Consider the following 11,596-nt stretch of genomic DNA (forward strand, 5'->3'; position numbering starts at 1 on the left):
AGCCTTGCACAAGCTGCAATCCTCCGCTGTCGTTGCCTTCTCGCGAGATCCTGCCTCTTGAGCTCGTGCACACCACCAAGCTCCTCCCAAATTGTCGCACCCGACAGCGGCGGGTGTGCTCATGTGTGTGATGTTTGATGTGTGTTTGCGTGGGTGCATCATTCTGTGTTGTGGTGCAGGCATGTGTATGGCGTTGATACGTCTCCAACGTATCTATAATTTTCGATTGTTTCATGCTATTATATTATCCATCTAGGATATCTTATATGCTATTTTATATGATTTTTGAGACTAACCTGTTAACCTAGAGCCCAGTGCTGGTTTCTGTTTTTTCTTTATTTTTGAGTATCACGGAAAATGAATATCAAACGGAGTCCAATTGACCTGAAAATTTACGAAGATTATTTTTTGACCAGAAGAAGTCCACGAAGTATCGGAGATGGATCAGAAGAGTCACGAGGCCACCACGAGGGTGGGGGAGCGCCTAGAGGGTAGGCGCGCCCCCTGCCTCGTGGCCGCCTCGGGACCCTCCCTGACTTATTCTCAACGCCAACAGCTCTTATATATTCTCAAACTTTCAGAACATAACCTAGATCGGGAGTTCCGCCGCCGCAAGTCTCTGTAGCCACCAAAAACCAATCGGGATCCCTGTTCCAGCACCCTGCCGGAGGGGGGATCCATCACCGGTGGCCATCTTCATCATCCCGGTGCTCTCCATGACGAGGAGGGAGTAGTTCACCCTCGGGGCTGGGGTATGTACCAGTAGCTATGTGTTTGATCTCTCTATCCCTCTCGTGTTCTTAATATGGCACGATCTTGATGTACCGTGAGCTTTGCTATTGTAGTTGGATCTTATGATGTTTCTCCCCCTCTATCTCCTTGTGATGAATTCAGTTTTCCCTTTGAAGTTATCTCATCGGATTGAGTCTTTAAGGATTTGAGAACACTTGATGTATGTTTTGCATGTGCTTATCTGTGGTGATAATGGGATATTCACGTGATCTACTTGATATATGTTTTGGTGACTAACTTGCGGGTTTCGTGACCTTGTGAACTTATGCATAGTGGTGGCACACGTTTTCGTCTTGACTCTCCGGTAGAAACTTTGGGGCACTCTTTGAAGTTCTTTGTGTTGGTTGAATAAATGAATCTGAGATTGTGTGATGCATATCATATAATCATACCCACGGATACTTGAGGTGACATTGGAGTATCTAGGTGACATTAGGGTTTTGGTTGGTTTGTGTCTTAAGGTGTTATTCTAGTACGAACTCTAGGATAGATCAAACGGAAAGAATAGCTTCGTGCTATTTTACTACGGACTCTTGAATAAATCGATCAGAAATAATAACTTTGAGGTGGTTTCTGTAACACCCACGATGCGGCTATATCTCCCATGTGTCGGACCACGACTTAGAGGCATAGCCGCATGGTAGGTTTGTCGCAAGAGGGGTAATCTTCACACGATCCCATATACTGAATAAGAAAGGGATAAAGAGTTGGCTTACAATCGCCACTTCATACAAATACAAAACATACATCATCCAGAATACAATTAAGGTCCGACTACAGAACCAAAATAAAGGAAGACAACCCCAAATGTTAGATCCCCGATCGTCCCAACTGGGCTCCACTACTGATCAAACAAAAAGACACATAACAACGACCAAGATCTTCATCGAGCTCCCAGTTGAGCTCGGTTGCATCACCTGCACTGGTATCATCGGCACCTGCAACTGTTTGGAAGTATCTATGAGTCACGAGGACTCAGCAATCTCAGACCCGCGAGATCAAGACTATTTAAGCTTATGGGTAGGAGAAGGTAGTGAGGTGGAGCTGCAGCAAGCACTAAGCATATATGGTGGCTAACATACGCAAATAAGAGCGAGAAGAGAAGCAACACAACGGTCGAGAAACTAGAAGTGATCAAGAAGTGATCCTGACGCTACTAACGTTCAAGCATAACACAAGACCGTGTTCACTTCTCGGACTCTGCCGAAAAGAGACCATCACGGCTACACACACGGGTGATGCATTTTAATTAAGTCAAGTGTCAAGTTCTCTACAACCGGACATTAACAAATTCCCATCTGCCACATAACCGCGGGCACGGCTCTCGAAAGTCTATACCCTGCAGGGGTGTCCCAACTTAGCCCATCACAAGCTCTCACGGTCAACGAAGGATATTCCTTCTCCCGGGAAGACCCGATCAGTCTCGGAATCCCAGTTACAAGACATTTCGACAATGGTAAAACAAGACCAGCAAAGCCGCCCGATGTGCCGACAAATCCCGATAGGAGTCGCACGTATCTCGTTCTCAGGGCACACCAGATGGGCCAGACGTCGGGTTGGCATAGACCCTGGTTGCCCAGGGGGCGCCAGACATCGCACAGTTTGGACCAACACTCGGAGGAGCACTGGCCCGGGGGTTTAAAATAAAGATGACCCTTGTGTCCGCAGAACCCAAGGGAAAAAGGCTTAGGTGGCAAATGTTAAAACCAAGGTTGGGCCTTGCTGGAGGAGTTTTATTCAAAGCAAACTCTCAAGGGGTTCACATAACACCCAACCGCGTAAGGAACGCAAAATCAAGGAACATAACACCGGTATGACGGAAACTAGGGCGGCAAGAGTGGAACAAAACACCAGGCATAAGGCCGATCCTTCCACCCTTTACCAAGTACATAGATGCATTAAATAAATAAGAGATATTGTGATATCCCAACATTTCCATGTTCCAAACATGGAACAAACTTCAGCTTCACCTGCAACTAGCAACGCTATAAGAGGGGCTGAGCAAAAGCGGTAACATAGCCAAACAACGGTTTGCTAGGAAAGGTGGGTTAGAGGCTTGACATGGCAATTTGGGAGGCTTGATAAACAAGTGGTAGGTAGCATGACATAGCGATAGAACGAACAACTAGCAAGCAAAGATAGAAGTGATTTCAAGGGTATGGTCATCTTGCCTGAAATCCCGCAAGAAAGAAGAACGAGTCCAATAAAAAGGCAAACGGACGTAGTCGAATGAATCCTCACAAACGCGACGTTATCGGAACTAACCCGAAGAAGCAATACCGGAAAGAAGCAAACAACATGGTAAACAACCATCACATAAACATGGCATGATGCACAACCAAGTATGATGCATGTCCGGTTTATAGAGGCATGGCATGGCAAAGTGAACAAGCAAAACAACAAATTAAGTGGAGCTCAATATGCAACGAGTTGCACATTGACGAAACACCACATCAATTATTTAGTTCTCTCTTGTTTATGTACCCAACAATTTTAAATGTTGTTAAGCATGCAAGAGGTGAAGCATAAGTAAAATACACAGTTAGGCAAGTTTAAATGAGGCCGGAAATAACAAGCAACAATTCCGGTAAGTCCCCATATGCATTTAGCAATTTAATGCAACCACCAATTTTTAAACATTTTAAATGTTATCATCATGTTGCGGATGCCATATGAAAGTTTTATGCAATTTTTTTTAAAAGTTGACATGAGCATATTTTGAAGCATTTGTCACCGTGGTGGAAAGAAATGGTGCCACGGCGACAATAACGAAAACGGTGCCACGGCAACGTTCCGGTTCCGGTAACTCGATTGAGATGTCGGTGCAAAAGAAGCAAGGGTGCGGATGTGCGGAACATGCTAGAGATGGTTGGGTGATCCCAGATTCCGGGTGTCCCATGAGTTGGCGACAAGGAAACGAGTGACAATTTGGACATGGTGCAAACACGAGCATCTCAAACATTGCAAGCATTCGTTCACGGATGTCGTCTCGGGGTTATACCTTCGAAGCGTGCAAACGAGACGGTTCGGGTTCGGTGCAAAGTATAGGAAGTAGACGTTCTCGGGGCGTTTGTAGTGGAGGTAGTCGTTCATGTTCGGGAAGCGGTAGAGGTACGGGTCTTCGACAACTGTCATCGTACACGTTCCGAGGTCGTCGGTAGATGTAGGATCGAAAGTATGTCTAGAGGGGGGGTGATTAGACTACTTGACCAAATAAAAACTTAACCTTTTCCCAATTTTAGTTCTTGGCAGATTTTAGCTATTGTAGGACAAGTCAAGCAATCATCACACAATTCAAGCAAGCATGCAAAGAGTATATTGGCAGCGGAAAGTAAAGCATGCAACTTGCAAGAATGTAAAGGGAAGGGTTTGGAGAAATCAAACGCAATTGGAGACACGGATGTTTTTCCCGTGGTTCGGATAGGTGGTGCTATCCTACATCCACGTTGATGGAGACTTCAACCCACAAAGGGTAACGGTTGCGCGAGTCCACAAAGGGCTCCACCCACAAAGGGTCCACGAAGAAGCAACCACCCACAAAGGGTCCACGAAGAAGCAACCTTGTATATCCCATCATGGCCATCGCCCACACAGGACTTGCCTCACTAGCGGTAGATCTTCACGAAGTAGGCGATCTCCTTGCCCTTACAAACTCCTTGGTTCAACTCCACAATCTTGTCGGAGGCTCCGAAGTGACACCTAGCCAATCTAGGAGACACCACTCTCCAAGAAGTAACAAATGGTGTGTAGGTAATGAACTCCTTGCTCTTGTGCTTCAAATGATAGTCTCCCCAACACTCAACTCTCTCTCATAGGATTTGAATTTGGTGGAAAGAAGATTTGAGTGGAAAGCAACTTGGGAAGGCTAGAGATCAAGATTCGTATGGTAGGAATGGAATATCTTGGTCTCAACACATGAGTAGGTGGTTCTCTCTCAGAACATATGAGTAGGAATTGTGTATGTGTTCTGATGGCTCTCTCCACGAATGAAGAGGAGGTGGAGGGGTATATATAGCTTCCACACAAAATCCAACCGTTACACACAGTTTTCCAATCTCGGTGGGACCGAATCAACAAACTCGGTCAGACCGAAAATGTAAACCTAGTGACCGTTAGAGATTTTCGGTGGGACTGACATGCAACTCGGTGGGACCGATATGGTTAGGGTTTGGGCATAACGTAAGCTCGGTGAGACCGATTACACAAACTCGGTGAGACCGAATTTGGTAATTAGCTAACCAGAGAGTTGGTCAGGCAAACTCGGTGGGACCGATTTGCTCTTTCGGTGAGACCGAAAAGTTACAAAAAGGAAACACTGAATTTACATTGCAATCTCGGTGGGACCGATTCGCTCTTTCGGTGAGACCGAAAAGTTACGAAAGGGAAACAGAGAGTTTGCAATCCCATCTCGGTGAGACCGAGACCCCTATCGGTAGAACCGATTTGCTAGGGTTTGGCAGTGGCTTAAGACAAGTGAAACTCGGTGGCGCCGGATAGAAAGAATCGGTAGGACCAAGTTTGGCTTTGGGTTTAGGTCATATGTGGATATGGGAAAGTAGTTGAGGGTTTTGGAGCATATCACTAAGCACATGAAGCAAGAGGCTCATTAAGCAACACCTCATCCCTCCTTGATAGTATTGGCTTTTCCTAAAGACTCAATGTGATCTTGGATCACTAAAATATGAAAAGAAGAGTCTTGAGCTTTTGAGCTTGAGCCAATCGTTTGTCCTTAGCATTTTGAGGGTTCCTCTTTCACATCCATGACATGCCAATCATTGAGCTTTCCTGAAATAGTCATCTTGGAATAGCATTAGCTCAATGAGCTATATGTTGTTATGAATTACCAAAACCACCTAGAGATAGTTGCACTTTCAATCTCCCCCCTTTTGGTAATTGATGACAACATATAGATCAAAGCTTTGACAAATGATAATAAGCATGAAATATATCATCGCTTTGAGAAGTATGTGATAAGTAAGAGCTCCCCCTAAATTTGTGCATATTTAAAATTTGCTTTGGACTGCAAATGCACAAAGAGTTAGAGTCATGGGTTATTCTTCCTTGTCACATACATCTTGGTGGAGCGCTTAAAATGATAAGAATGAAATACATGCACTCATCACCAAGAATAGTGAATGATCACATAAGATAGATAAGATAATAGCATTAAGCAAACATTAAGTGTAGCTTATGATCAAACACATGATCATCATTGTCTCACAGATAATGACGTAGTATCTCAAGCACTCAAAAGCAAACAAAGTTCGAAAAACCACCAAATAAAGCAAGAGAGAAAAAAGCAACATTCTCTCTCTCTCGAAGCCTATGATTTATACAATTTTCTCCCCCTTTGGCAACAAGTTACCAAAAAGTTCCTAGAAAATGCATAGTGCTAGATCGACACTCAGGCTTGATCTTCTGGTGGTGGTGGAGTCCGGATCACTCCAAGGACGAAGGCTTCTGTAGACGCTGAAGTAGACGTTGGAGTTGGAGCTGAAGTAGATGCTGGAGCTGGTGGAACTGAGGCTGTAGCTGGTGCTGAAGTGGTGGCTCTGGTGTCAGCAACTGGCACGGCAGACGTCCTCGGACCTCGTGGCACTCTGGCAAAGGCATGAGTGGTAGTCCTGCCTCTCCTCTCTTGCATGTCATCCTGGAGCTGCTCCACTGCAGTCTGAATCTCTGTCACCTTGACATCCAAGTCATAGAACTTTTGTTCCATGATTCTCTCTAGGCTTGCCTGGTTTTGAGTTAGGGTGGCTAGTCCTTTCTCAATCCGCAGGGTGGATGCAATCAGGTAACCAAGCTGCTTTTGTTTGGTCTTCAAGAAATACTCAGATGCCTCCTCTTGAGTTGGCATCTTGGCAGCTTTCTCCTTCCTTGCCTTCTCCTTCTTTGCTTGTGCTTGGGCAGACGATGGTTCATTTTCAGTCATCACAACTTGATTGTCCTCAAAATCTGGACGGATGGGCAAGTATTCCTTGTCCAACAAGTATATGCCCATGCCCATCTTGGAGTTAATGAGCTCCTGAATTTGTGGGGCATACCCACAACTCCTCTTTTGGTCTGCTGCAGTCCTCTTGATAGTCTCTACTATAGGCTCATGACTTTGAATTTCTGAGGTACATCAAATACATGAAGCAAATTGATTGCATGGCCTCTGATCATCTTGTGATCTCCAGACTTGGGCAAGAGAGTGTGCCTCAATATCCAATTTATAGTAGGCAGCCCTGACAGAAGATAATGCACAGACCCAAACTTGAAAGTATCAAGAGCTTCATTGGGAATTTCCTTGTACATATTGGACATTGAGTTATGATCCATCTTCTTCTTGGCATAGATATCCAAGTCATCCTCATGCTCCTCTGGGGCATTGATGAGCTGTGCCCACTCAGCAACAGTAGATTGGTACCTCGTACCCTCTGACATCCATGTGATCTTTCCATCTGGGTAAAAGTGTGCTGTGGAGTAGAACTGCATGATTAGCTCCTCGTTCCACTTTGTGAGCTTCTGCCCAACAAAGTCTGCAACTCCACATGCACTAAAGCTGTCATACACTCCAGGGTAGTGTTCCTCATTTTCCTTCATGTAGGTCCAGTCGACCCATCTCATGTCACAAACTATTGGCTTCTTGTCAAGCAAAACTGTCTCATAGAAGTCCTGCTGTTTCTTGGTGTGAAATCTGTAATCCACAGCAGTCCTTCTCCTTGAAGCATACGGATCTGCTTCTCTCCATTTCCTCAGCCCTGAGTCTCTCCTGAGCTTCATGTCTTCAGCCACAGGATGAGCATCGTTGTGGTCTGGGATCTTGGGCTTGAGCTTTCTCAGAACATTCTCTTCCTCTTCCTCTGCAGCTTCAGGCACTGGGGCCTTATTCTTTTCAGCAGCTGGGATGCTTCTTGTATTTCTCTTTGGTTTTGGCTTTGAAGCTGGCTTGGCCTTGGAAGCAACTGCCCCTGATCTTATGGCATCACCCATCAGCTTGGGTGCCTTAGGTGCTGGTGCAGCTACCTCTTCTTCTTCCTCTTCTTCCATGATGGAAGACTTTCCAAGCACTCTGGCTACGGTCTTCTTGACCCTTTCCTTCCTCTTCTTGCCTTCAGCAGCAACTGGCTCTATGGGTGCAGGCTTTTCAGTTGAAGCTCTAGCCTTTGACATAGGCTGCCTGCCTGCTGGCCTTTTGATCTTCAGTCCTGGCTTTGTGCCTTGAGCTGGCTCAACTCTCTTTGATGTGGCCTCTTCCTCTGCCACATAATCTTCATCTTCAGAATCTGAAGTTCTCTTCTTCCTCTGTCTAGTGGCAGCTTTTGGCAGATTGCTTGGGGTACTTCTGTTGCCATCATCTGAAGAGCTGGAGGGACTAGTGCCCTCACTCATCACCACTTGCTGTCCTGACACATTCTGGTTGTCACTCCGATCTGACATGTTGAACAAGCTGACTGCTGACCCTGTGAATAGTTTATAGATGAGGTAGAGTGGATGAGCATCACAAAATGCAGAGATCTTTGCAAAAAGAATGATCCAAAAACTTAGTTTTAGTTTCCCACTGAAATCATCTCGGATCTACCGATTTTCAAACTCGGTGATACCGAAGCAGTTTTGGAACCTAAACTAGTGAACTCGGTTGGACCGAGTCACAGTTCGGTGGAACGAGACTGCTAGGGTTTCACAGAGTTCCAAAATCGGTCACACCGATAAGTAATTCTCGGTCAGACCGAGTCTCACTTGTGCAATGGCATAAGCCAAATCGGTGGGACCGAGTTTTTCAACTCAGTGGGTCCGAGATGGTTTCGGCGGAAACCTAACCCTACAATTTTCGAATCAAACCTAATCTACGAACGCATTGACTGGACAGGAGTGTTTCAATCGTGGCAAGAATCATGATGATCACAATGTGCTAAGAATCGGATTGGAGAATAGCACAAAGATCGAGTCCATACCCTAGTTCGGCGGAGACTCGCTACGGCGGCAATGGTGGGGTAGAATTCCCGTTGACGGCGACGGAGACCAGCGACTGGAGGCGGCTGGCGGCGAGGAGACGATCTGGAGACCACGTTGGCAGAGCAAGCTATCGCGCGGGCGAAGGGGTTCGGAGAAATTTCTAAAATTTTGCCCGTGACTATATATAGCCCGACCCTGTCGGTGTGACCGAGTGGAACAACTCGGTGGCACCGAGATTCATAACTGCAAGCAGTTACTGAAACTCGGTGTGACCGAAATGTTCAAATCGGTTGCACCGAGATCGAAAACCTAGATCAACTTAATGATCTCGGTAGGACCGAAAGTGGGGTATCGGTTAGACCGAGAATCATAAAGAGGTTTTGGAAGTTTAAGTCTATGACGAATCGGGGACTCCGAGCGCTCCTCACACAGAGTGGTTCGAATCTGACTTGATCAAATTTTGTGATGCAGCATGAATAGAGTTTGAGACGAGAAAAGCATAGATAGCTAGAGGAGGTTCTTAGGCATTCTTTTCCATCCACTTGGCAAAAGGAAATAAAACCAAACAATCAAAACAACAAGTGGATGTCCTCGAATGAGTAAAATATGCAACCAGCATGCTCACACAATAAGATGGCAAATGAAATATGTGACAAGGCATGCACAACCAATTCTAGCATCTACCAAGCAATTTGCGATGACTAGGTCATCTATATATGAGTATATTGACTTAGGAGTCAAGTGAGAACACTTGATCGTAGGTCATACTCATCGTTTAAGCTCAAGTGGGGTTACCACTTTTACATAAAGCATTGTTGTGTTCACATCTTTAGAGTTGCTTTAGCTCAAGTCTTAGAGTAAAGCTCCCCCTAGATGTGATATCCCCCCTTAGAGGGATGAACTAACCTCGGGTTTTGTCGATGATGACTTCATGTAGATGTTGAAGATGTGGATGCTCAATGTTGACGTGGATCACTTGGAGCTATCCATTTGAGTGAATTGCACTTTCAATACCTACATGGGTTAGTCCCACAAGGAACAAACAAGGATATCCATAGACATAGAGTGATGCACACACAAGATAATGTCCATGAAAACTTTTAGGTTACCTTGTCCCTTGTCTTACCAACAAGAGGGTTTGTGACTCCTTGAACTAGTGCAAGATGTGGAAGTTGATTGCACTTGTTCTTGCCAAAATGATAAGAGTGAAGTATGTTGGCGGAGTCACCCTCAAGAACTCTCTAGTTCTTCTTCTTTTGGATCCACACCATCTTGATGGGAATCCTTGGAGTTGTAGTCGTACTTGATGAAGTGGAACTTGAAGTAGTCTTGGGAATCCACTTGACTAAGGTCTTAGGAGCTTCTTCAAATGCATCAATTTCCTCTTGAAGCTTGTCCTTGCCTTTTTGCTTGTAGTCTTGTGGTGGAAGATCATCTTGAGCTTGTGTCCCCTTGAAGGAAGTATCATACTTCTCTTGTTGAGGAACAAACTTTGTCTTGGGGTATTGATCTTCTTCCCACTCAACTCCATTGGCATTGAACTTTTGTTCAAAACCAACACCTTGATTCTTCCGGTGCATTCCTTGCTTGCGCACAATTTCCTCGAATTGCTTACTCCCGGCAAGGCTTTTGTACACTCCTTTCTCTATAATTCCCTTCAATAAGCTATTTTCTTGCTCAAGTGTAACTTGGCTAAGAGAATCATTAGTGGAATCAAGAGAACTACTAGAAGCAACAATATTGGATTTAGCATGATCATTGTTACTACTAGAGGAAGAATCTTTCTTGTTCTTGTTATTAGACTTGACTTGAGGCATGTAAGTGGATAAGAGTAAACGCTTGGCAATGTGAGAAGAACTTTTATTGCGGAGATCATCATTGATTGCTTTTAAGAACTCATGCTCTTGCTCAAGGTTGAGATTTTCAAAGCGTAATTTCTCATGAGCTCTTAAAAGTTCTCGATGATCTTCGAAGATAGTTTCATGAGCTAACTTAAGAGTGTTTAGTTCTTTAGTTAGAGCCTCAGTCTTCTCCTTATCATTGTCATTCGTTTTATCTTGATTAGCATGATTAATTGACTATTCATCATAGTATTCATCACTAGAGTTGTCAACAAGCAAATCATCACCTAACAAGTCATCTTCATCACTATTGAAATCAACTTACTCGGGGTGTGTTACCTTAGGACCTTTGGCCATGAAGTATCTTCCAATTCCTTCATTTGGTGAGTCAAATATGTCGTAGGAGTTGGTTGACACAAGTGCTAGACCGGCAACACCTTCATCTTGAGTATCTTCGGAGTCGGAGTGATAACTTCTCTCGGAGTGGCTGTCAGAGTCGGAGCCGGATACCCATTCACCAACATGAGCTTGATGTCTTCGTCTTGTGTAGCTCCTTGATGATTTTTCCTTCCTTTCCGAATCCTTGCTTCTCCGTGAGTATCTTCGTTCATAGCGATCATCTCTACTCCTTCTCTCTCTTGGTGGTGATTCTTTGCTTCTTCTTTTTGGAGAATCTTCTCTTCTCTTGTAGGGAGCTGTACACTCATTGGAATAGTGTCCGGGTCTTCCACAACTGTAGCAGTTTCGCTCTCGACTAGAAGATCTTTTGTCATTGTAGGACCTTGACTTGAAGCTTCTATCTTTGCTTCTACTCTTGTAGAACTTGTTGAAGTTCTTCACCATTAAGCTCAATTCTTCATTGAAGTCTTGTTTCTCACTTGATGATGTAGGGGCTTCACATGAGGCTTTGTAGGCACCACTTGATTTGTTGTGAAGTTCCTCTTTATCCTTAAGTGACATCTCATGAGCAACAATTCTTCCAATCACTTCCGTTGGCTTAAGATCTTTGTAATTGGGCATCATTT

Source organism: Triticum urartu, chromosome 6A (assembly GCF_056163025.1).
Source record: "Triticum urartu cultivar PI428250 chromosome 6A, HENAU_Tu73, whole genome shotgun sequence".
NCBI lineage: Eukaryota > Viridiplantae > Streptophyta > Magnoliopsida > Poales > Poaceae > Triticum > Triticum urartu.